Source organism: Canis lupus, chromosome 37 (assembly GCF_011100685.1).
Source record: "Canis lupus familiaris isolate Mischka breed German Shepherd chromosome 37, alternate assembly UU_Cfam_GSD_1.0, whole genome shotgun sequence".
Classification (NCBI taxonomy): domain Eukaryota; kingdom Metazoa; phylum Chordata; class Mammalia; order Carnivora; family Canidae; genus Canis; species Canis lupus.
In genome coordinates this window covers 5235737-5259057 of record NC_049258.1, presented here as the reverse complement: position 1 = coordinate 5259057, position 23321 = coordinate 5235737, and the positions used below count along the sequence as shown (strand labels likewise).

At 38.8% G+C, this 23321-nt stretch overlaps 1 non-coding gene across 1 annotated transcript; it reads right to left on the bottom strand.

Annotated features, from left to right (window-relative positions):
• Nucleotides 1-14122: 14122 nt before the first annotated feature.
• On the bottom strand, nt 14123-14195 carry TRNAK-CUU. Its single transcript has one exon. It is a non-coding gene; the product is annotated as a tRNA-Lys (tRNA).
• Nucleotides 14196-23321: the final 9126 nt, after the last annotated feature.

Genomic DNA, 23321 nt, shown 5'->3' with positions numbered 1-23321 from the left:
TTTTGAGGAAGTAATAGTGTGCAAAAAAAAAAAAAAAAAAAAAAAAAGGCATAAAATTTAGCCATGGGTTGACACTTTCCAACACCTGGGCTACAGTGAGCATAAAAATATCTTTTTAGGTTCTAGATTATGATCAAAGATTGTTTTCTTCTGTGATAGTTCTCCTTGAAGTAGTATTTTGGTGTTTTTAAAAGCAAATTCCAGAGATTTTAAGGTTAAAATAGTGAGTAGAACAAACATCTATGGTCAGTCACACAGCCTAATTTTGAATCCAGTTTTTTCTTTTATCTTTACATTCCAGGGCCATTTTTTCCCTATCCTTTTCACCTCTGGGATTTTTCTGGGAAGAGAAGTATAAAATTGCCTTTCTGCCTACATCCCCTTCTAAAAGAATCTGTTCCCACCCACAAACCCTGCTAAACAGATGGGCCTAGTCATCCATGATTATCTCAGATGACCCTACTCCTCTGGCTATAGGAGACAAGGACCAATGTGTGGAGACCCACTATGCAAGTCAACCCATAGGTTAGGCCAAGTTAATTATATTTAAGACTTTTGATATAAAGCGCAAACATCACAGGTCAATGATGGGAATGGAATTAGATTTGCAGAATCACAGATATTTGGCTTGGGAGTTGTCCCATGGCAAGAGAGCAATGTGGAATAGACATGCAGAAAGAAAGAATAACAAGAGCTCTGGTTGATATTTGGGAAGTCTCTCCTCGCCAGCCAGGCTTCTTTCTACTTTCTAAGTAAACATTGTGTTTTCCAGCACGGGTTGGGTCAGATTGCCCAGCTCCAGGGCTAATTGCTGTTTGGCTTCAGACATTGTTCCTCCAGTTAGGAACAACGATGTTGAGTAGACAGTGGCAAGGGTTTGGGGGAAAGAAAATTTCTCTCTAACCCATGGGGGTTACCACAAAAGCACTCTCTGCTTTTGTAGATATGAACTAGGAATAATGAACTTCTGGTTGTTTCTCACTACCTCCTTGAGACCATTAGAAGAGACAAGGTGGAGGTGAAAACAACATCATGGAAGACAGAGAATAACAATGGAAAAAAAAGTAGGTCTTTGTTGATATTATAGAGCCCTTGGCTTTTTTATTTTATTTTTTCATTTTACATAAGCTCTCTACCTAACATGGGATTCAAACTCATGACCCTGAGATCAAGAGTTGCATGCCCTACCAATAAGCCAACCGGGTCCCTTCTTATAAAAAGCCTGCTCGATCTTTTTGCTTTCTCAGTCATATGAATAATACATATCAATAATTCCTTAAATTATTTGGTTGGATTTTTTTTCAGTGAAATCTTAAATTTGAGTGAGACTAATGATTTTCTAGGTCTTAGCAGACCAAGCATTCCCTTGAATTTCACCAATCCCTAAGTAGAGCCGTCCTTAGTACCATCTTCTCCATTGTGTTTTGCCTGACTCTGTGTCACTTAGCAAAGTGCCTGGTACAGACTTGTTGCATCTATTAAATGATAAATCCTCACCTCTCTTACTTTTTCAATAATTTTTTCTGCATACAGTCTTTGAAAGTAGTGCATTTAGAGGAGACATCTGATTTTCATGGTTGTATGCCATGGTCTTGGAGAAGATTAAAGACACCTACTAATGAAATGAGGAAGGAGGAGGCCAGCCAACTTCATTAAAGCTAGGCAAAGTGATAGAGCTGTGAAAACACACAACATGACACACACTTTCTTATTGCATCTATTCCACAGATACCTTCGTTCCTACCTTGGTAAGACTTTGTCTTCTGCATTTGAAATGAAAATGGATAGGAAAAAAAGATGATATTTTCCCATAGTCAAAATCAAGGGGTGTGTCTGAAACTTTGGTACATTATCTCACTTACCCTGACAATCCTGCCCAACAGGCATCATCACTTCTACCACAGGAATGGGGAAAATGAGGAAGAAAGATTAATTAACTTGTCCAAGATAGTAAGTGACAGAGCTAAGAGATATTGGAATTAGAAGATCCACTATTACTTTATGATGATTATCAAATGGTGATTAATTTATGACCTCTCTGGGCTGGCCAGTTCTGGAGTTCTTGCTGAAAGGATGGCATAGCATGCATAAAAGACCTCTGGAAAAATCCTAAGAAGCTGGTAGTGTGGTTCTCTCCAGGGATACTAACTGGGTAATCAGGAAATATTTATTTTCCATTGCCCAATATTTTGACAAATGCCTTTTGACATTTGAGCGGTATGCTTATTTTATCCAAAGAAAGTGACATATTTTGAAAAAAATCATATCATGAAAACGTTTTATGTGATAAAATGACTGGCCTGTATTAGACGAGTTAGTATCCCTTCCAGCTCTAACATCATGTTTTTGTGTAGTTTCATGAGAGGTCTTCCAGTTTTAGAGAATACAGAAATTCTTGCACTGAATGTTCTCTCACACCACTGAAACTGCCTGAAAGGATCCTAAAAAGGTTACCTGTATTCTTGGCAGTATCAATGGCTTAAAAAAAAAAAAAAATCAGATAAATTGAATTACATTTTGGAAGTTAACCTTCAGATTCAGATTAGACCAAGTATCTCTAGGGCCCAATAAAACCTGAAGGGACCTGCCAGCATTTTCACTTGAAAGAATAACTTTGTTGTGATTAAAACCAAACTACCTAAGGAGTGGAGAGAAGAGCAGTTAGGAGACCAGCAATTAATCACCTCCGATATCTCCCATGGGTGAGGACAGGCTGAAGGCAAGCATGCTTAGCACATTTTATTTTCTCAGGAACACAGCAGGCATCTTGTAAAATCACTAGGATAGGCCCCACAACCAAAACAAAAGAGGACAAAGAAAATTCATGTACACAGGCACTGGCAATTTGCCTTCATTCTCTAATGGTAAACCCTACAGGAGACAGGAACCCTTTGGAGCTGACCTTGTCTCTTCTTACCAAAGACAGTTTGGTATGTGATTGTGTGTTTGTTTAAACGAAATGCTTCACATTTATGAAATCTTTCAAGCGTCAGATCCCAAATGAATGTTATCACAAGAAGCTTTTTTGGTTAAACATGGCACAGTATTTCAGGACACCTACCTAGGGTTTTGGTGTTTTTTGAGTGGTCTGAGATAATAAACACAATCAAAAACCTTTTATTGCACCAAAATTAACACGAATATGAGCCATACAGCTATGCTCCACTGTTCTTAGCATTGAAGTTAGTCACATCTAGTTTTGCTGCTATAGAAAGCAAATCAGGTCTGCTAACTGCAGCCCACAGTATTTTGCACATTATTTCTCTGAATTCCTTCTATCTATTTTGGTATTTGAAATGCTAAAAAATTCAGCCCCAGCACTTTTTTTTTGTTCTGGAAAAGTCTGTGAGCTGTCTTTGATCTCTGCTACTGGTTCACAAGTCATTCTTGGTGGAAGTTATAAGGCAAGAGAGGAGATTTTATTTATGGAATTTTGTATTATTTTTTCTATTCACCATACTGCATTTCCTCCTTTGAGGCCAAAAAAAAAAAAAAAAAAAAAAAGAATTCTGCTATAAATTGCAACAGGAAGAGACAATGATAGCCTTTGTTTAAGACCTCAAAACTGTAGGAAGAGGATCCCTGAGTGAGATCCCAGCTTGAAAGGTATTTCTGCCTTCTTGTGTAAGACATTATCCTCGGAATCTTAACTTTTATGAGAGAAGAATAGAAATGCACCAAAAGAAAAATCCATTGTATACCTGCAGCTGACAGCCCAATAAGCCTGAAGGAAATGCCGGAGTCATGCCTCTGTTCCTACTTGCCCGCAAGGAGCTTCTGCAGATAACCTTCCCAAGTCAGACCAAGAATTCTGTCCAAGTAGCTCTGGATTTCCCAATGATGGTCGCTACATGGAAGGCACCGAGTAAACCACTTGGCATTATCTTCAGACATTGATCTGCCAATGTTGGTATCAGGGGTCACATGGCAACGTCAGCTGGGCAGTCTAAGAGATTTCTCCCCAAATTATAGTCTTGTCTATCAAGCCAAACATAAATTTTAGCTCATCTCCCTCCATTCCCACTTGATCATAGCTTGAGAGTGTTTCAGAAAACTTGACAGATTCAGTTGTCTCATTTCGACCGCCACCATGAGAATCCCCTGGCACTCTGGAATAAACTTTAACCTACAATACGGTTTCTTCCCCACCTGTGGCCTGGCTCCTATTCTTTTTGCAATTGTTTAATGGAAGAAGGTAAAATCTTTTGAGAGAAGTGGTTCACAACCTTCTCTGTCTTATCTGGAGACCTCTGTTCCATTTTCTTGTTATAGTTTTATAAAAGCATTGAGACTTTGCTTAATGAAGAGAACTCAGAGAGCCTCTGTCGTGAACTTTGCTGAACTCAAGTCAGGAGACCAGAATACATAAAACCCATCAGTTCATGAAGACCCGTAAGGGAAATCCTTACACTCTGTTGCTCAAGCTCTATGTAATTTTAAAATACGGATGAAAATGCCTTCCTTAAAGGGATGTTTTATGATTAATGAGATAATGTGCATAATGTGTTTTGAGTTCCTGGAGCAAAAGTCCCATATAAGGGAGCTATTATTATTTATTATTACCATCCAGATGCTGGAACTATAGATTTCCCAAGGACAAAATGAAATGCAGGACAGATGCAAAAATTCCAGATTATTAGCAAGCTCTAGGGAAACTAGCATATGGTGGGTATCCTTTGATAAATATGCTAAATACATATTTATATGATAAGCTGACGAGTGAAATTAGAGAGAAATGCCTTTGAGTGCCCTCACCAGAGTTCAGGGAATTCCCTCGTGCACTGATAAGTGGGAAACTCTACAGGGGGCAGGTGGGTTCCTGCCAGTATCTGGAATAGGCTCCTCTCCTCTTACTGTGGTTGGAAGCAATGGTTAAGCAAAGAGCCAGTGCTCCTGAGGCTCTTTTATTCTCTGTTAATAGGAACAGAGGCACAGCCCTTTAAGAGGGCAATTTGGCAGCATCTATCAAAATTGCAAACCCACATCCCCTTTGACCCAGATATTCCACAACTGATAATTTACCCTATGGATATATTCAACATTGTGGCATTGCTTATAAAAAACAAAAATTGACAACCAACTAAATCTTTAATAGGAGGATAATTGCATAACTTACTGTGCACACATTCAGTGGTATATCACACACCTAAAAAAAAGAAGAATGAGGAAGATTTGTATTTGCACTTATGGAAAGATCTCCAACATATGTTTTTCAACAAGATGTAAAGCAATATGTATGGAATGACTGTACTAGTGTAAATAAGAAAAAAGAGATGTTTATAAGTTGGGATACTCACACATAGACACACAAAAAACATATTAACTGTGGTTAATTTTGGGGAGAGGAACTCAGTGTATTATGAGAGGGGGAAAGCATTTCCCTTTCTATCTTAAACTTTTTAAAACCATATTTACATATTACCTTAATGTTAAGGATGGATTGTGTTTATTTATTTTAAGATTTTAGTTGAATTATTTATTTGAGCAGAGTGAGAGAGAGAGCATGAGTAGAGGGGAAGGTCAGAGGGAGAAGCAGGCTCCCCGCAGAGCAGGGGGCCGGATGTGGGGTTCCATCCCAGGACCCTGGGATCATGAACAGAGCCAAAAGCAGATGCTTAACTGACTGAGCCACCCAGGCACCCCCAAATGAAACTATTTTTAAAGAAAAAAGGAGGGGCAGCTGGGGTGGCCCAGTTGTTTAGTACCACCTTCAGCCCAGGGTGTGATCCTGGAGACCCTGGATCGAGTCCCACGTCGGGCTCCCTGCATGGAGCCTGCTTCTCCCTCTGCCTGTGTCTCTGACTCTGTCTCTGTCTCTCATGAATAAATAAATAAAATCTTAAAAAAATAAAAAAGGAATCTTACTCTTCTTCTACTGAAGCTTTGAAGAAGGCAGCTTGAAAAACTGTAGTTACAAGGCAGCTCGCAGTCTGGCCCATATAGCCTCCATAGAAGTCCCGTAAGCCCCCACAGTGCTCTAGAAATCTCATTGTCATCCCCGAGTGATTTGATCAGAACCACCTGGTTTGCATCTAACACACCTGTGAGGTCAAACCTTTCTTATCATGGTATTCATTTTCCAATTTCATCATCTGTGATTTTGTTAAAAAAAATCTGTTCGCCTCACATTCACCTAAAATACACCTGTGACTATGTAATTGATGCTCACAGATTTTCATTTCATATTGTTATAAATGCATTGATGACTATAAATGTTCTCTCTCTCATAAAACACCTATTCTTTTCATAATTTACAATTTTACTTACTATTTGTTATTATTATTATTACTACTTTTTTAGAGAGGGAGGAGGGGAGGGCTTGAGGGAGAGGCAGAGGGAGAGGATATTAAGCAGGCTCCGCACCCAGCATGGATCCCAACCTGGGACTCAATCATAAGACCCTGAGATCATGACCTGAGCCAAAACCAAGAGTTGGATGCCTAACTAACTGAGCCACTCAAGTGGCCCCATAATTAACAATTTAACTTGAGCATATACATTTGAATTAATACTCTTCCAAAAATATGAAAGCCTAACAGGTATTATTTCAAATGATAAACTCTCTTCTATAAAAGTCAGCACGTAACATATATTTATGGGAAAGTATTTACAAATACTCGATCCCAGGACCTTGGGACCATGCCCTGAGCTGAAGGCAGATGCTCAACCACCGAGCCACCTGGGCTCCCCCCAGCTATACATTTAGAAAAGATAGGCAATTATAGAGGAACTTTGCACTTTAATTTGTTACAATAAATGCATCATATGAAAACTATTTCAGGTTTCTCATTTTAAAGGAATTTCAGAATAGTTGCTAAAAAGAATGACAGTGTGTACAGTCATATTGGATACACACTATGCAAGTATGTAAGTATGAATCATAGTTGGAAAATAAGTCATTTACAAGCATAGTACGTTGGTCTTTATTATTAACTTAATCTTTATTTGGGATTCTTACACAACATCCCAGAGTTAGGAAGGAGAAATAATTCCCAAACTATTTCTCACGTGAAGTCTGCTCAAATGGAAACCGACTTTTTGATAAGGGCTGAACCCAGTACTTCTACGTGTGTCATTTACAACTTCCCAGGGGAAGTTTTGGGATGTATGTGCAAAAGCACTGTGATTTAATCAAAGGAACCAAATATTGCTCATTTCTATCCTGATCCACCTGGGACGGCCTTGAGATCATATAGCATAATGAATGTGTGAAACTATTTTCTTCTTTAACATATAAGCTTCACAGGCCACCATAGTTTCATATTTTATTCCTTTTTTTTTAATATAATGAGCTTGGTTTGCTTCATGTTTCTGACAAAGGATAGCAAAATATTATCCTTTTAGGAAGCTGAAGGGTAGTAGTGCTCGGCATGTGGTTCCTGCAGCAGCAAAATGAAATCACCCGGGAGCTTGTTAGAACGACTAATTCTTGGACCTCGCCCCAGACCTACTCAGTCAGAAGCTCTGGGTGTGAGGCCCACTAATCTGTATTTAACAATCCCTAAAGCTTGACAACTGCTTCTCTATATGAATTCTTGCAATGTGGGACCAAATACTACAAAATATCCTGGCCTGCTTTTGTGATAGCTCTGCCTCTGTAATGAAAAAAATATCTACTCCCAATTCATCTCCAGGATCCGGAGCACTTATTTGAAAGGGTCAGATACTCAGACTGCTTGTATCAGAATCACATGAAGGAAGTGTTAAAATGCAGATTCCTGGACCTCTCTGAAGGTAGCGCCTGACAATCTGCATTTTAAGCACACCCCCTAACCAACATCTAAAACCAGACTGACTTTCTACCTCTACTGCTGCAGTGTTTCTCAAGACAAAGTCTTATTTAATTTTCAGTCTACCTTACATCTCCATTTGTGGCATTTTCTTTCTGCCCTGCTATCTACTCCCGCATCATCATTAGTTCTTTTTTCTTTTTCTTTTTTTTTTTTTTATTATTATCACTAATTCTATCTTAGGAAATGGGCAGGTGATACTGAGTGACAGGGGTAAAATTGGGGGAAGGTGATACAAAGATACATTTTTAAGAATTTGCATTATCTGTTTAAAATGCTTTCCCCAAGTTGATATGTGTGAACAGCTAGAGTCGATTATCTTGGAAGAAAATGCTAAGTCTTCATGTTGCACCTTCACGTCAAGGACAACCATTCGCACTTACCGTGGGCAGACACAGGGCTACAACAGCAGAGGGCTGATGAGAAGGGTCGTGCCCTGGCCACCTACCCTGCTCTCCCTACTTCTGTGGCTTCTGTGCATCATCTGAGAGCTTCCAGTTGATCCAAGTGACAAACCACTGGACTCTTCTTTCATTTGTACCTTTGGAATTCTCCGAAGATTTAACTTTTGAGCAACTGTTGTTTATCAGTGTTTCTGCTGGTTCCCTTTCCCGGAGCCTTCAATTTCTTTGCCGCTTATGTGCTACTTCTCCTTGGCTCTCTTCCCTTGGTGTGCTCTTTCTTGGTCTCTTCCTCTTATGGTCCCTATTCCTCTCTTTTAACATTATTGAATATTTGCTATGGGTCAGGCACTCTTCTAAGCACTTTCCATAAAATAACTCAGTTAATTTTTCTAACATTTCGGATTCTTTCCACAAATATTGAATTCTTGCAATGTGGGGCCAAATACTACAAAATATCTTGGCCTGCTTTTGTGATAGCTCTGACTCTAATGAAAAAATATCTACTCCTAATTCATTTCCACGATCCGGAGCAATTATTTGAAAGGGTCAGATACTCAGACTGCTTATATCAGAATCACATGAAGGAAGTGTTAAAACGCAGATTTGTGGGAACGGAGACAGAGAAGTTAGGTTAATTTGCCCAAGGTCACCTAGTAAGTTCTGGATGGAGCTATGACTTGAGCCCTGGCATTTTGGCTCCAGAGCCTATGCTACTATCTACTCTGTCATATACCTTTTTTTTTTCTTTGAGAGAGAGAGAGAGAGAGAGCACATGCGTGAGTGCAAGCATGTGCATGAATGGGAGTTAAGTGGGTGGGGGAGAAGCAGAGGGGAGGGACGAGAGAGAATCTTAAGCAGGCTGCCTATCCAGCACAGAGCCCATCGCAGGCTCCATCTCACCACCCTGAGATCATGACCTGAGCTGAAAATGAGTTGGAGACTTAACCGACCGAGACACCCAGGCACCATTTATTTGACATCTCTAACCGTGGGCTCTGGTGCTCACTGGACAACTTCACCAGTATTTCCCCAAAGGCATTAAACTGTTCACGTTCCTACAACCGAACGTGTTAACTTTCTTTCCTTTATTCCCATTCTTTTGAGAAAAGGATTTCTTTTTCCTCACAAACTCTTAAGTTTCTTAAGTGATAATGTTCTTTCTTTGAATTATCTGCTATGAAGCATGGAGCCATATGTGAAGGCTACTTCTTAAAAACCCATAGGAATTTATGGAACAATTTTCGAAACTAACTTCTCTTTTGTCATCATTTTATTTCCCTCCAAATATTTGTACCTACTCTTGTTTTGTTACTCGTTTTCAATTATATTTTATGCCACTGTACCCACAATAAATTACTAGCAGTTCCCCCCAATTTGTATCTATCTACCTACCTATCTTTCTATGCTCATCTTTCTATGCTGAAATATCCTTTTCCACTTTGCATTTTTATTTTTTAATTTTTTCAATATATTAAACAATTTTTTTTGTTTTAATTTTAAGTAGACTCCACACCCAACATGGGGCATGAACCTGCAACCCAAAGATTAAATGTTGCATGCTTTACCAACTAACCCAGGCAGTCGCCTCCCCACGTTGTATTTTTAAAGACCCAATAAGGATTATTTTATTCTGGAAATTGTTTCTGACAACTAATTTATGCTACCTCAATATGACATATACTTTTTTAAAAAAAGATTTACTTATTTATTTGTTTGTTTATTTATTTATTTGAGAGAAAGAGAGAGAGACCAAGGAGTGCAGGCAGAGGGGAAAAAAAGAATCTTGAGCAGACTCTGCTGAGTGCTAAGCCTGATGGGGGTTCAGTTTCATGATGCTGAGATCATGTCCTGAACTGAAATCAAGAGTCAGACACTCAACCAACTGACCCTCCCAGGTGCCTTGACATGTATTCTTTTATATCTTAACACCTATAGCTCTTATTTGCTTAGATATTTTTGTCCTTCCTGAAGAATAACCTCTGAAGGAGACTCTATCTTCTTATCTTTCTTTTTTTTTAATATTTTATTTATTTATTCACGAGAGACACAGAGACACAGGCAGAGGGAGAAACAGGCTCCATGCAGGGAATCGACATGAGACTCGATCCCAGGACTCCAGGATCACTCCCTGGGCTGAAGGCAGGCACTCAACGCCCCCCAGGCATCCCTATATTCTTATCTTTCTGTGGTCAGTGGCCTGATACAACCTCCACATTCCGAAGTGGCTCATGAAGTAGTTCTGGAAACAATGACAGTCATCCTTACTGAGCCATTACCATGTGACAATGATAGGCCAAACTTCAGTGACATCTTAATGAAAACTGCATATGTCACTATTTCTATATTTTGGCGATTTCTATAATTTTGTGATACTTTTTAATCGTTTTAAATCCCCGTTTCTGTGCAATAGCAATTGTAAAACCCTTCAAAATAAGTATGTATCATATGCTGGTTCCAAGAAGGGGGCAAGTTGGGGTAAACCACATCCTGCTCTCAGAGGAAACAGTGAAGGCAGTGAGAATGACCTGAGGAAGGCAGGGGTAAGGGATCTGGGGTGATAATGTGGACCTCGCCCTGTGAGGGTTTATTAGCAGCAAACTGCTCATAAAAGTGACAAATTCTCTGTTTTTACACTGCCAAGCGAGTATTTCTAGGTTCATTTGTGGGAAGGAAATCCAATAGATCCAGAAATTGCTTTAGTGATTCCAGTTTATGTTTCATAGGGCTACTGGAACAAGGTACCACAAACTCAATGAATATAACTCAATGAAATAACAAAAATTCATTCTCTCACAATTCTGGAAGCAAGGAGTCTGAAATCAAGGTGTTAGCAGGGTTGGTTCCTTCTGCCCTGGGGCAGAAACTGTGTCTCTCTTATCTCCTGGTAGTCGCCTGCCTGCAATCCCTGGCATTCCTTTGGCCTGTAGCTACATCACTCCAATATCTACTTCCATCATCACATGGCCTTCTTCTCCATGTGTCTAAATTTTCCTCTTTTCAAAAGGATACCCTAATCTAGTATGACCTCATTTTAACTTAACTATACGTCACAAAGACTGTATTTCCCTAAATTCACATTCATAGGTTACAGGAGCTTGACCTTGAGTATATCTGCTTGGTATATCTTCATAATTCAACCCAGAGCACCCCCTCAGATTCCCTTGGATAGGCTCAGCATACAGACCTTGCCACCTCTTCGAGGGTGGTGGTATTGAGGATAATGAAGAAGCGAACATGGCCTGGGAGTCCTGGGGTTCTGTGTCGCCAATCCCCCACCACTCCACTCATGCAGGTGGATGAGGCTAAAAAGCATGCTTATTTATTTTTATTGTTTCAGGTCCTGAAATTGTATTTGAAATACATTTTGAGCTCAATTAAAATAATTCTGAAGTGGATATTTGCTATAAAGCATTAGAGTCGAGAGTGTCATAATATATATTTTTTTGATTTTTAAAGCATTTTATTGTGGAAATTTTGAACACACTCAAAAGTGGAGAAAATTGAATAATGAACTCCCGTGTATCAATTGTGCAGCTTCAACCATTATCAGTATTTTGGTATCTCACTTCATCTACCCCCTACTCCCAGGTTATTATTTTTTTTCCTAAAATATTTTAAAGCAAAATCTAGATAGACATCATGTCGTTTCACTTGTAAAGACTTTAGAATATATCTCCCATAGAGAAGGTTAGTGGCATTATGAAAAAAAAAAAAAAAAGGCCCTTCCCTGTCCACCTGAATCTCATTCTTAGAGGACAGATTCTTCTCCCATGTAGATAGTTTAATTAGACTCTTTTCTCATACTTAGCACCTGATATTGATCATCCATACCCTGCCCCCCTTCTCCTGAGGGTATTCCCTTTCTTAGCCGGATCACTGTTTTAGTTATATATTGCTTTGTAGCCAATTATCCCCAAACTTAGCAGCTTAAAACAACAAATATTTGCCATTTCAAGTTTCTGTGGGTCAGGGATTCAAAAACATATCAGTTGGGTATTTCTGGTTGAAGGTCTCTCATGAGGTCGAGTCAGGATGTCAGTGGGAGCCGCAGTCATCTGAAGGCTTACGTTGGCCTGGAGGATCTATTTCCAGGATGCTTCATTACATGACTGTTAGCAGGAGGCCTCAGTTCCTATTAGCTGTTGGCAGGAGGCCACATGCAACTCTGCAGAGGGTTCCTTGGGTATCTTTAGAAGATGGCAGCCAGTTCCCTTAGAGAGTTACTCAAGGAGATCAAAGAGGAAATCACAGTGCCTTTTATGATCTGGTCTTGGTAGTGATATCCCATCACTTCTATCATAATCTACTTATTAGAAGCTAGTCATCAAGTCCAGCCTGCACTCAAAAGAGGAAGAATAAGCTTCACCTCTTTAAGGAAGGAGAATTTAAACATTTGTGGACATATTTTTAAACTGCCGGAATCAGGGCAACTGGCTGGCTCTCTCAGAAGACCATGCGACTCTTGATCTTGGGGTTGTGAGTTCCTGTCCCACATTGAGGGTAGAGATTGCTTAAACATACAAACCTTAAAAAAAATCACCACAATCATCAATGGGTGGACATCATGAAAAAATGGAGAAGGAGCTAATCAATGGTATATGTCATTAATGAACAACTGGTTTGGCCTCTAGGTGAAGATGACGAGATCAACTACATCTAAAGAAATTCTGAAGATTTCCCTCTATGTTCCTCCTCTTAAACATTTTTTAAAAGTACTCTCTACATCTAACATAGGGGTCAAACCCCAAGATCAAGACTCTACCACCTCAGCCAGCCTAGGACCCTTCTTTCTCTTAACTTTTGACTCCCTCTCTTCTCCTTGCTACTGGATCTTAGAGAACCTTAACATTTTTCTAGCTGTCCCAAAACTACAGTGTCCTACCCAGATTTTATCTTCCTCCTCAAAAGTTCTCTATACTTATAAATTATTGTTTAGTCATTTCCTTCACAAGACATCTAGTCATGATTTTTACTTCCTCAGTCTAGACTAGCAGACCTATACTTTCAAGCCCAATTACATTTTTAGGCTTGGGTGGAAGGGATCTCAGAAGTCATTTAGCCATTAGGAAATTAAATCAGTGAGCCAAAATTCACATTCTAACAAATGATTAAAATAGAGGAGAAAGAACACTAAATAAACTGAAGAATTATAAAATAACAGAGCCAGACGTGCTCTTAAGATTTTCTAGTTTAAGTCAATGGCTCTCTTTAGGGATTAAAGTAAGAGCCATTTAAACATTTTGTTCCAAAGCCACCCAGCTAGTGAGGGGGTATAACTTAGACTATATTTCAAGTTTGTTAACTTCCAATTTAATATTCTTTTTACTATACTACTTATTTTGGCCTTCCTTATTAGAGGTTTCATAGATTACTTCCAGATTCTGTTTCAGCTTTACTTAGAGTCAATTTGCAACAGGATAGGTTCCTTATGTCCTGGTATGTAGTTAGGCTGGTAGGTAGAGTTAAGCATATATTTTGGTCTGAAGCAGGACTTCTTGGACATAAAAGAGGGTGGTATTAATAATAATGTTAGGCTGACAGGTATACATTAGGAAGGCTTTGGGCAAACTGTTATAAGTGGAGATCAGTTTGTAGGTCTCATGATGAATAGAGATGAACACAGAGAGCAAAATGTTCTTACCCTCGTTATTTCTGAATACGTTCAATGTATATGTCAATTTGACCACAAACCATAATGTAATAATAATAATTAGAAAAAGAGATTTTTAAAATTGCCTTCTGGATGTCCTATAGCTTCTTTGGAAATGACAGGAAAGAGACCTCCAAATTTCTGATGGAGAGTTAATTTATTCAACAGATACTTATTGTTTATTTTGTACCAGGCATTGTTCAAGGAGCCAGACATATGATAGAACACAGACAAAAGCGTCTATGTTCTTGCAGACTATTTTTCTAAAGCAAGCCCTATGCCCAACGTGAGGCTTGAACTCATGATTCTGAGATCAAGAGTCCCATGCTCTACCAACTGAGCCAGCCAGGCATCCCCAAAAGCCTCCATGTTCTTGAAGCCTACTTTTTAGTAATTAAATAAAAATGATCTTACTAACTTAAACAATTAGCAGGATTTGGGTCTTGCATTCCTTATTCAGTTGGGGGTAGAGATATTACTGAGGTATCTACATTCTTAGGACAGACTCCTTGGTGACCTATGCCATATACTATAGAGCAATAGATGAAGATGTAAATCAGGGATGCAAATGAAGTCATGGCTCAGACAGTTTTGTTTGTGAAAGTATCTGAGCAATACGGGAGCTACTCTTGTGACCTTGAACTCTCTAGTCCTATAGTCTGATCCAATGAGCTGATTTGCTTCAACAGAGTAAACTCATTTGTCTTGCCCAAGGGAAGCATTTTGCCAATTTTACAGTTGGATAGTTCCTTTAAAAAAATACATTAGTAGTTATTTCAGCATTAAGATTTGCCATAAATTAAATCTGTGCAGATTTCCAGCTGAGCTAGAATTTTACCAAAATAATAGAGTCCCACTAATTACTATGTTAAGTAAATCCTCATCCTCTCTGTAAATAATGTAGGTGGTAATTTACTCTTCTGTAGATGTATAAATTAAGCCACCAGGAGGTTAACTAATTTGCTCAAGGTCACAGTATGTGGCAGGGTTAAAACTGAATCTACAAACCTTGATTCCTAAATTTTAAACTCATAATCTCTTTCCCTGTATTTAGCTATATATATATTAACCTATATTTGGAAATAAAAACTTATGTATATAAATAATAGCTTATATATACAAATGATAACCTATTTCTAGAAATGCCTTCTCTATCCATATATGGTAACACCAGTGTGAATGTAGTAGTAATGGCGTTGGGGTTCATCCAACAAGATCTATTGAGTGATTATTTTATTCTAATGATCTTAAGGAATAGAAGATAGGGATGAATTTTAGGACAAAAAACATTTGCTTTCCCAAACTTAACCAGTTGTTTGTGTGGCAGGGTGTAGAAAAAAATTAATCGAACTTTACTTTTTAAGTTTGCCTGTATTAGGCAAGAATGGCCTGTGAGTAGCTCTTCTGGGCCATACCGAATACCTTGGCAGCTACTTTATGGCACTTATAGAAGTAGCAGAATTTCAAAATTAGGTGTATAGGACAAGTTCTTACTTTCTATATTTTACGGGAAAATACCACCCTTAACTCAGTTATTCGAGAGAAAGTCCAGTTGCATATTTGCTACGACCGATAACCACCATCATCACCATTATCGTCTAAACGTAGTTAAGCACCCACCTGTGTTTTGATGCCTGTGACACTGATGGTGAGAAATGAATAAGAAACAAGACAAAGGTCCTGAAATGCTTCTCTAATTTTTGCAAAAAGGGGGATAAGAGGGTTTGTTCTGATTCTCTTGTGCCATATAATAATGAATAAAAACAATTTTCTTCCAATTACTTATCCTAACACTTTTTCTTTAATAAAAAGACAAACAAGTTTAAGAATGCCAATGGGTAAAAATTGCATATCAATCATGACCTCCTAAGAGAAAAATCTACAATGGCTTTTCTTGGAACCGTAGTCCCAGAACAACAGTGTGTCAATGCATCTCAGGCCAACAAAAAAAGTCCCAAACACCAAGCTACACGAACTCCACACAGGCACTGTTTTTATTCCACATATCATTTATATATATGAAAGAGAAAAAAAGCACATTTAAGGTTCACATTGCTCAATATATTCCTCTAAACATAAATTAATTCTATTTAGCTGGAAAACTATTAGTCTTTTAGGATAGTCTGGTCATGCAACTGATCCATCCTTACAGATTGCATCGATTTCTTTGAAAAACCTGCACAGGAAATGACTAGGATCAAATCTTAGAAATTATGCATGTCTAAAGTAAATTTAATTTTGGAGGGTGTTAATTTGGAAAGATCAAGGAGATTAAGCAGAAGAAATTGTTGCATGCAAAAAGAAGCATTACTTTAATTTTCTGGATGAACTGTTTTCCTGCTTGATCAATTTCTTTTTTTAGAAGTTTGGCCAAAAAGGATTATAAATATCAAATTTTAAGTAATGTACAGCTTGCTTCTCAACTCTCTGTCTCTCTCTGTCTGTCTCTCTCACATGTACACAGACACACACGCACAGCACATCTCTAATTTTCAGGTCTTTACTGATGATTCCAGAGCAGACGGTGGGTTAAAAGGTTTAGAAAAGACCAGTAGGACATATGTTTCTAATGTTATGAGGTACAAAGTCCGTAAGCCCATAGGATACTAAGAGACGAATGAGTCACATCAGTCCATCAAAAGAGTTCTGAAAACAGGCAAATTCATCCGAATCTGTGTTGCTACTGAAGAGTTCTAATTTGTGAGCTGTAATGACGAAACATGCAAACAAATTATAGTATCCTCTCCTCACAAAAAAAGCCAAAATCATTTGACCCTGAATCTCCCTTTTGATATTGCCTTAACTCTTTTCGAGCAAACCTCTTCAAAAATGGCTCTGATTCTTATTCTTCCTTTCAGGCCTGAACTTGCTCCAGATTGTTGCTCTTACTGTGCCATTCGCAAGGTTCCTGTCAGCGTCACTACTGAACCCCTTCTTGTCAAATCAAAGGGCTAATTCTCAGTCCTCAACTCCCTCGATGACTGGATACAGTTGAGTTCTCTCTCTTTCTGGAAGCACCTCACTTTCTTCACTTTGGAGGAAAACCATTTTTTGGTTCTTCTATGATCCGGCTGGTTGTTCCTCCAGGACTCTCCAATGACTTCTATCTCACCCAGAAGACAAGCCAAGGTTCTTACAATGGCCCACAATGTTTGTCTGTGTTTGTCTCCCAGCCCTCTCTCCATCCTACAACTTCTGTCTTACACTTGGTCTGTCACTTCCTTCCCTCCTGCCATCTTGGCTTCCATCTGCTTCTGTGGATGGGCCAGGTATGCTGCTGCCTCAGAGCCTTTGCACTGGCTGCTCCTCCTCGGGGAATCTCTGCATGAACTGCTCTGTTACTTCCTTCAGGTTTTTATTCATGTGATGTTGTATCTGGTACTGTATTTGCGAATCCCCAACTCCCTCTATGCTCCTTGTCATGCCTTACTCTTCTTTTCCTTAGTGCTTACCACAATCTGACATTACATATTTACTGTTTAATTTGGCTATTATTTCTCTCTCTCAGTAGAAAATAAGTTCTATGATCAGAACCATCATTTTGTTCCATGTCATAGCCTCAGCGCTTAGAACATTTAGCACAAAATTGACCCTCAATAAAAAGTTTTTGAAAAAAAAAATGAGTGAATAAAAAATGATTCACCAAATAAATAGATAAAAATAATTCTGTTTTTTAAAAAGTACCTGAAAAAAATAAAAATAAAAAAGTACCTGATAGCAATGGTTATTACTAATTACTTTAAAAATATTTTATTTATTTATTCATGAGACACACAGAGAGAGAGAGAGAGAGAGAGAGAGGCAGAGACATAGGCAGAGGGAGAAGCAGGCTCCATGCAGGGAGCCCGACGTGGGACTTGATCCCAAGACTCCAGGACCATGCCCTGGGCTGAAGGTAGACACTAAACTGCTGAGCCATCCAGGGATCCCTTACTAATTACTTTTTTAAAAAGCGCCAGTTCTGGCAAGTTAAGATTGCTTTAACCAACTTTCTTGATACTCTGGCCCATTTAGAATTTCCTTCTGCTGGAGTGCCTCGGTGGTGTAGTCGGTTAAGCGTTGGAGTCTTGGTTTCTGCTCAGGTAATGATCTCAGGGTTGTGAGATGGGGTCCTGTATTGGGTTCCACACTCACTGCAGAGTCAGCTTAAAGATTCTCACTCCCTCTGCCCCTCCCCATTACCCACCCCCATTCTCTGCTCTTTCTTTCTCTCTCTCTCAAATAAATAAATAAATAAACAAATAAATAAATAAATAAATCTTGAATAAGAAAGAATTTCCTTTTATAGAATTAAAAAAGCATGGTTGTGGGGCGACTGGGTGGCTCAGTCAGTTAAGCACCCAACTCTTGATTTTGGCTCATGTCATGGTCTCAGAGTTGTGAGATGGAGTCTAGGGTTGAAATCTGTGCTGACTTGGAGTCTGTTTAAGGTCCTCTCTCTCTCCCTCTCCCTCTGCCCATCTCCCCTCCTTATTCATTCTCTCTCTCTCTCTCTCTCACAAAAAAAGTGTAGTTTGTGATCTGAACTGTAACAATTCATTCAGTGTATAAGGGGCATAGTTTTCTCTTCATTGCTGATTTTCTAAACTGTTCACCCTAAGGAGGAAAACCAGCAGAACTGGAAAAGAAAAATGCATACAAAATTTTCTCCACTAAAACTTAGAGCAATTTTAATGAACTGATTGGTTGGGATCCCTGGGTGGATCAGTGGTTAAGCATCTGCCTTCAGCTCGGGGTGTGATCCCCAGGGTCCCACATCGGGCTCCCTGCATGGAGCCTGTTTCTCCCTCTGCCTGTGTCTCTGCCTCTCTCTCTGTGTCTCTCATGAATAAATAAATAAAATCTTTAAAAATAAATGAACTGACTGGTATTATTTTTATTAGAGACTGAAAATTCAGCTTGGATGTTCTCCCTGCAATTTGGGATGTTTCCTGAGGATTATTTCCAGGCTTAGTAGTAATTGGTTCAATAGGTAGACTTTCCCAAGTATAAGGGAAAAAAGGTAGATGAAATAAAGTTCATAAGTAATTTTAAAAACTCTGGGAAAAAAAGGTAACACTATTCATTACTCATTTATTAGCACCATTTGCATACTTTAAATAAAATCTAGAAACCTATGTAAGAAAGCTGAAAAGATATAAAAACATCAAGATTCAGTTTTATGCACTTTTCCTCACACTTTCTTTTGCTCACACTTTTATTGCATTTATTCTCATTCTACTGTTCTTCCAACAAATGTATAACTTAGTATTAATTTTTTTCTGAGATCAAAAGCTTTCAGGATATAAATCATTTCCTTCTCTGTACTACCCTATATTCATGTAACATATCTTTTGACCTTATTCCTTTTCCTTTTTTATTGCCTTAAAAAAAAATCTCTCTCTCTCTTGTCAGGTTATGAGCTCTTCGGCAAGGACTAACCTTTGTATCTCTAGTGGCTAGTGCAGTGCGTGGCACATGGTAGCCCCTCTATAAATATTTGTTGAAATAAATTGATTAGGCATGCTTACAGTTACTACAGGAGGGTAAACAGCTGCTACTATCTTGTTTCTAAAACGAAATACATTAATTAGCAGCTAGTTGAATTATTTGAGGTTAATTTTTATACAGTAATTTATAATTCAGGGATTCAATCCTAACATTTTCAGCTACGTGCCCTCTGGGCTTAAGTTTTTCATATAAAATGACCATAATAATAATCCCTTACCCACAGAATTATGATAAGGAGTAAGTGGAACAATACAAATAAAGTGTTTTGCATGTTGCCGAAAACAGAGGGAACATTCAGTTTATGTTAGCTCTTATTGCTGCTTCTGCTTCTGTTATTGTTGTTGTTATTAATCTGGTTTGGTTTTGGTGACCTGTGTACTATATCAGATGAAGAACATCATATTCAGTTTATATTAGTTGCTATTATTTTTATTTTATTTTATTATTTAAAGATTATTTAAATATAATTAAATATATTATATTTAATATATATATAGAGAGAGAGCAGGGGGAAAGAATCTCAAGCAGACTCCCCACCGAGTGCGGAGCTGGTCTCAGGGCTCTAACTCACAATTCAGAGATCATGACCAGAGCCAAAATCAAGAGTTGGATGCTCAACTGACTGAACCACCCAGGCGCCCCATTAGTTGCTATTATTATTATTATTATCAGTTTGGTTTTAGTCTTAAGGCATTATAACCCATTAAAGACTGAGTATGTATTTGCATACCTCTTCTTTTCATGGTTAAAGAGGACTGGAAAGAATTTTCAAGCGCAAAAGGTTGCTGTTTTCCAAACCAGATTTGGTGTGTGTGTGTGTGTGTGTGTGTGTGTGTGTGTGTGTGTTTTCTTCTTTGTCAAGAAAGTGCCAAAAAAATTACTTTAGCCTCTCTTAAGAAGGAAACTGAATTAGCTCTGCTGTGAGGTGTGGGCAACAAGTTCTCTGGAAACACTAAGGTCAACCACTGAGGACTAAAGAAGAGATCTGGTGACACTCTTGTTTGGATAAGGAGGTAGCATTGGCAACAGTTTATTTGGAAGGTGGTAAAGGAGCCTCTATCTGACTCATGGTGGGTGGATCCCCGGGAGGAGGGACAGTGGACGGTGATTTTTGGATCTTCAAGGAGTAACATCATGTTTCTGAGAAACCAAGACCTTGGTTGGGGGGCAGGTGGGGCACCTGTTCTGAAAGAGCTGAGCTTTGAGATTTATGATCCAGGAATCCAATTCTTGGCCTTAGCGGAGTTTAGCATAGAAGATTGTTAAAGGAGCACATTGTCCCTTGTTGTAACGTAGATGAATAAGCATCACAGAATGTGATGTTAGTTAGAAGGGAAAAATTATTTCTGCAAATTGAAAGATAAATCATTTCAAAGAGTAACTGAGGAGGAATAAAACCATAGATAAGATAAAATCCATAGGATCTAAATGAGTGCCCTTTCTTTCTTTCTTTCTTTCTTTCTTTCTTTCTTTCTTTCTTTCTTCTTTTTCTTTCTTTCTTTTTTTTTTTAAGATTTTATTTATTTATTCATGAGAGACACACGGAGAGAGAGAGAGGCAGAGACACAGGCAGAAGGAGAAGCAGGCTCCACGCAGGGAGCCCGACGTGGGACTTGATCCCGGGTCTCCAGGACCAGGCCCTGGGCTGAAGGCGGCGCTAAACCGCTGAGCCACCCGGGCTGCCCTTCAAGTGATATTATACTGGTTCAAGGATAGTTTAGGGATCTTACAATAGTGTACTTCCTTTTGTCTTCTGCTAGTCTTTGTTATTATTTTCATGTGTGTTTAATTTTACATGTGTTATAAACCCCACAACATATTATCACCATTGTTTGAACAAGCAACCATCTTTTAAGACATACAAATTGTAAGAAAAATGCCTTATATATTTACCCATGGAAATATATATTTTGGTGTTCTTCATTAACTTGTGTAAGTCTATATTTCGAGCTGGTGTCATTTTCCTTCTGTAGGAAAGACTTCTTTTCTTCTTAAGATTTATTTATTTATTTATTCATGAGAGACAGAGAGAGGCACAGACACAGGCAGAAGCAGGCTCCATGCAGGGAGCCGACACGGTCCTCAATCCAGGGTCTCCAGGATCATCACACCCTGAGTTGAAGGCAGCGCTAAACCACTGAACCATCCAGGCTGCCAAGGCTTCTTTTAATATCTGTTGTAGTATAGATTTGCTAGTGATAGATTCTTTCAGCTTTGTATGTCTGAAAAAGTCCTTATTTGGTCTTTGTTTATGGAAGATATTCCCACTGAGTGTAAAATCCTAGACTGACAGCTTTTTTCTTTCAGTATTTAAAATAATGATGCTTGACTATATTCTGGGTTGTATTATTCCTGAGGAGAAATCTGGTGTCATCTTTATTTTGCTTTTCTGTACATAATGTATCTTTTTTTCTCTCTGTCTTTTAAGATTTTTTTCTCTCTCTTTTTTTTAAAGATTTTATTTATTTATTCATGAGAGACACAGAGAGAGAGAGAGAGAGAGGCAGAGACACAGGCAGAGGGAGAGGCAGGCTCCATGCAGGGAGCCTGACATGGGACTCGATCCCAGGTCTCCAGGATCACACCCTGGGCTGAAGGCGATGCTAAACCCCTGAGCCACCCAGGCATCCCAAGATTTTTCTCTTTATCACTTGTTTTGACAATTTGATTATGATGTACTTTGGTACAGTTTTCTTCCTGTTTCTTTTCTTTCTTTTTTTTTTTTTAAGATTATTTATTTATGATAGACAGACAGAGAGAGAGAGGCAGAGACACAGGAGGAGGGAGAAGCAGGCTCCATGCCGGAAGCCCGAAGCGGGACTCGATTCCAGGACTCCAGGATTGGGCCCTGGGCCAAAGGCAGGTGCTAAACCGCTGCGCCACCCAGGGATCCCCATCTTCCTGTTTCTTATAGTTGACTTTTGTTGAGCTTTTTGCATCTGTGGGGTTTATTGTTTCCTCAAATTTGAAAAGCCTCGTCATTATTTCCTTTCATACTTTTTTACACACCCTTATTTTAGGGATTCCAGTAATATGTATATTAATCCTCTTGAAGCTGTTCCATGGCTCATTCATTCTATTTTCATAAAAAAAATCCTTCAAAAAATTCTTTGTTACCTTTTGGATAGCTTTGTTATGTTTTAAGGTCAATAATATTTTTTCCTGCAATGTCTAATCTACTCTTAACCTCATTCAGTGTATTTTTAAAAAATTTCAGATAGCATGGTGATTTGATTTCCTTATCGAATCTTCCGTATTTCTACTTAACTTTCTCAACACCTGGAACATAGTAATAACGTTTCATTGTCTTTGTCTGCTAATTCTAGCGTCTGTGCCAGTTCTGAGTTGGTGTCAGTTGGTTAATATTCTACTTATTATAGGTTAGATTGCGCTTTCCTACTATTTTGCTTGCTTGCTTCTCTGGATAACTGGATGGTGGACATTGTGAATGTTACCATGTTGGTATTGTACATCATTGTATTCCTATAAATATTCTTGAGCTGTATTCTAGAATCTAGTTAAGTTACTTGAAAATAGTTTGATCCTTTGGGTCTTGTATTTAACATTTATTTAGGAGATCAGCATAGTGTTTAGGTATAATTATTTGCCACTACTGAGGTAAGAATACCCAATGCGTAATCTACCCCAAACTTCATGGATTATGACTTTTATCCAGTCTGGTTGGAAATATATGCTAGTCTTGGTTTTGTGTGACTGCTGGACACACTTCACTTTAATCCTATTAGGTGGCTCCTTCCTGGCCAGGAATAACTTCTTCACAAGCCTGCACTGATCAGTACCCTGCTGATTTCTCTGGGGTCCCTTCTGCAAATCTCTGGAGTTCTTTCTTTGTGTAGCTCTCTCCTTTCTGGTGCACTGCTCTGTAAACTCTACCTGCCTTGATTCTCCTTGGGCTGTCAGTTCTATCTTTTCAACTCAGGTCATTCACTGGATTGTGCCTGGAGACCTTCTTTGTGCCATGGCTTG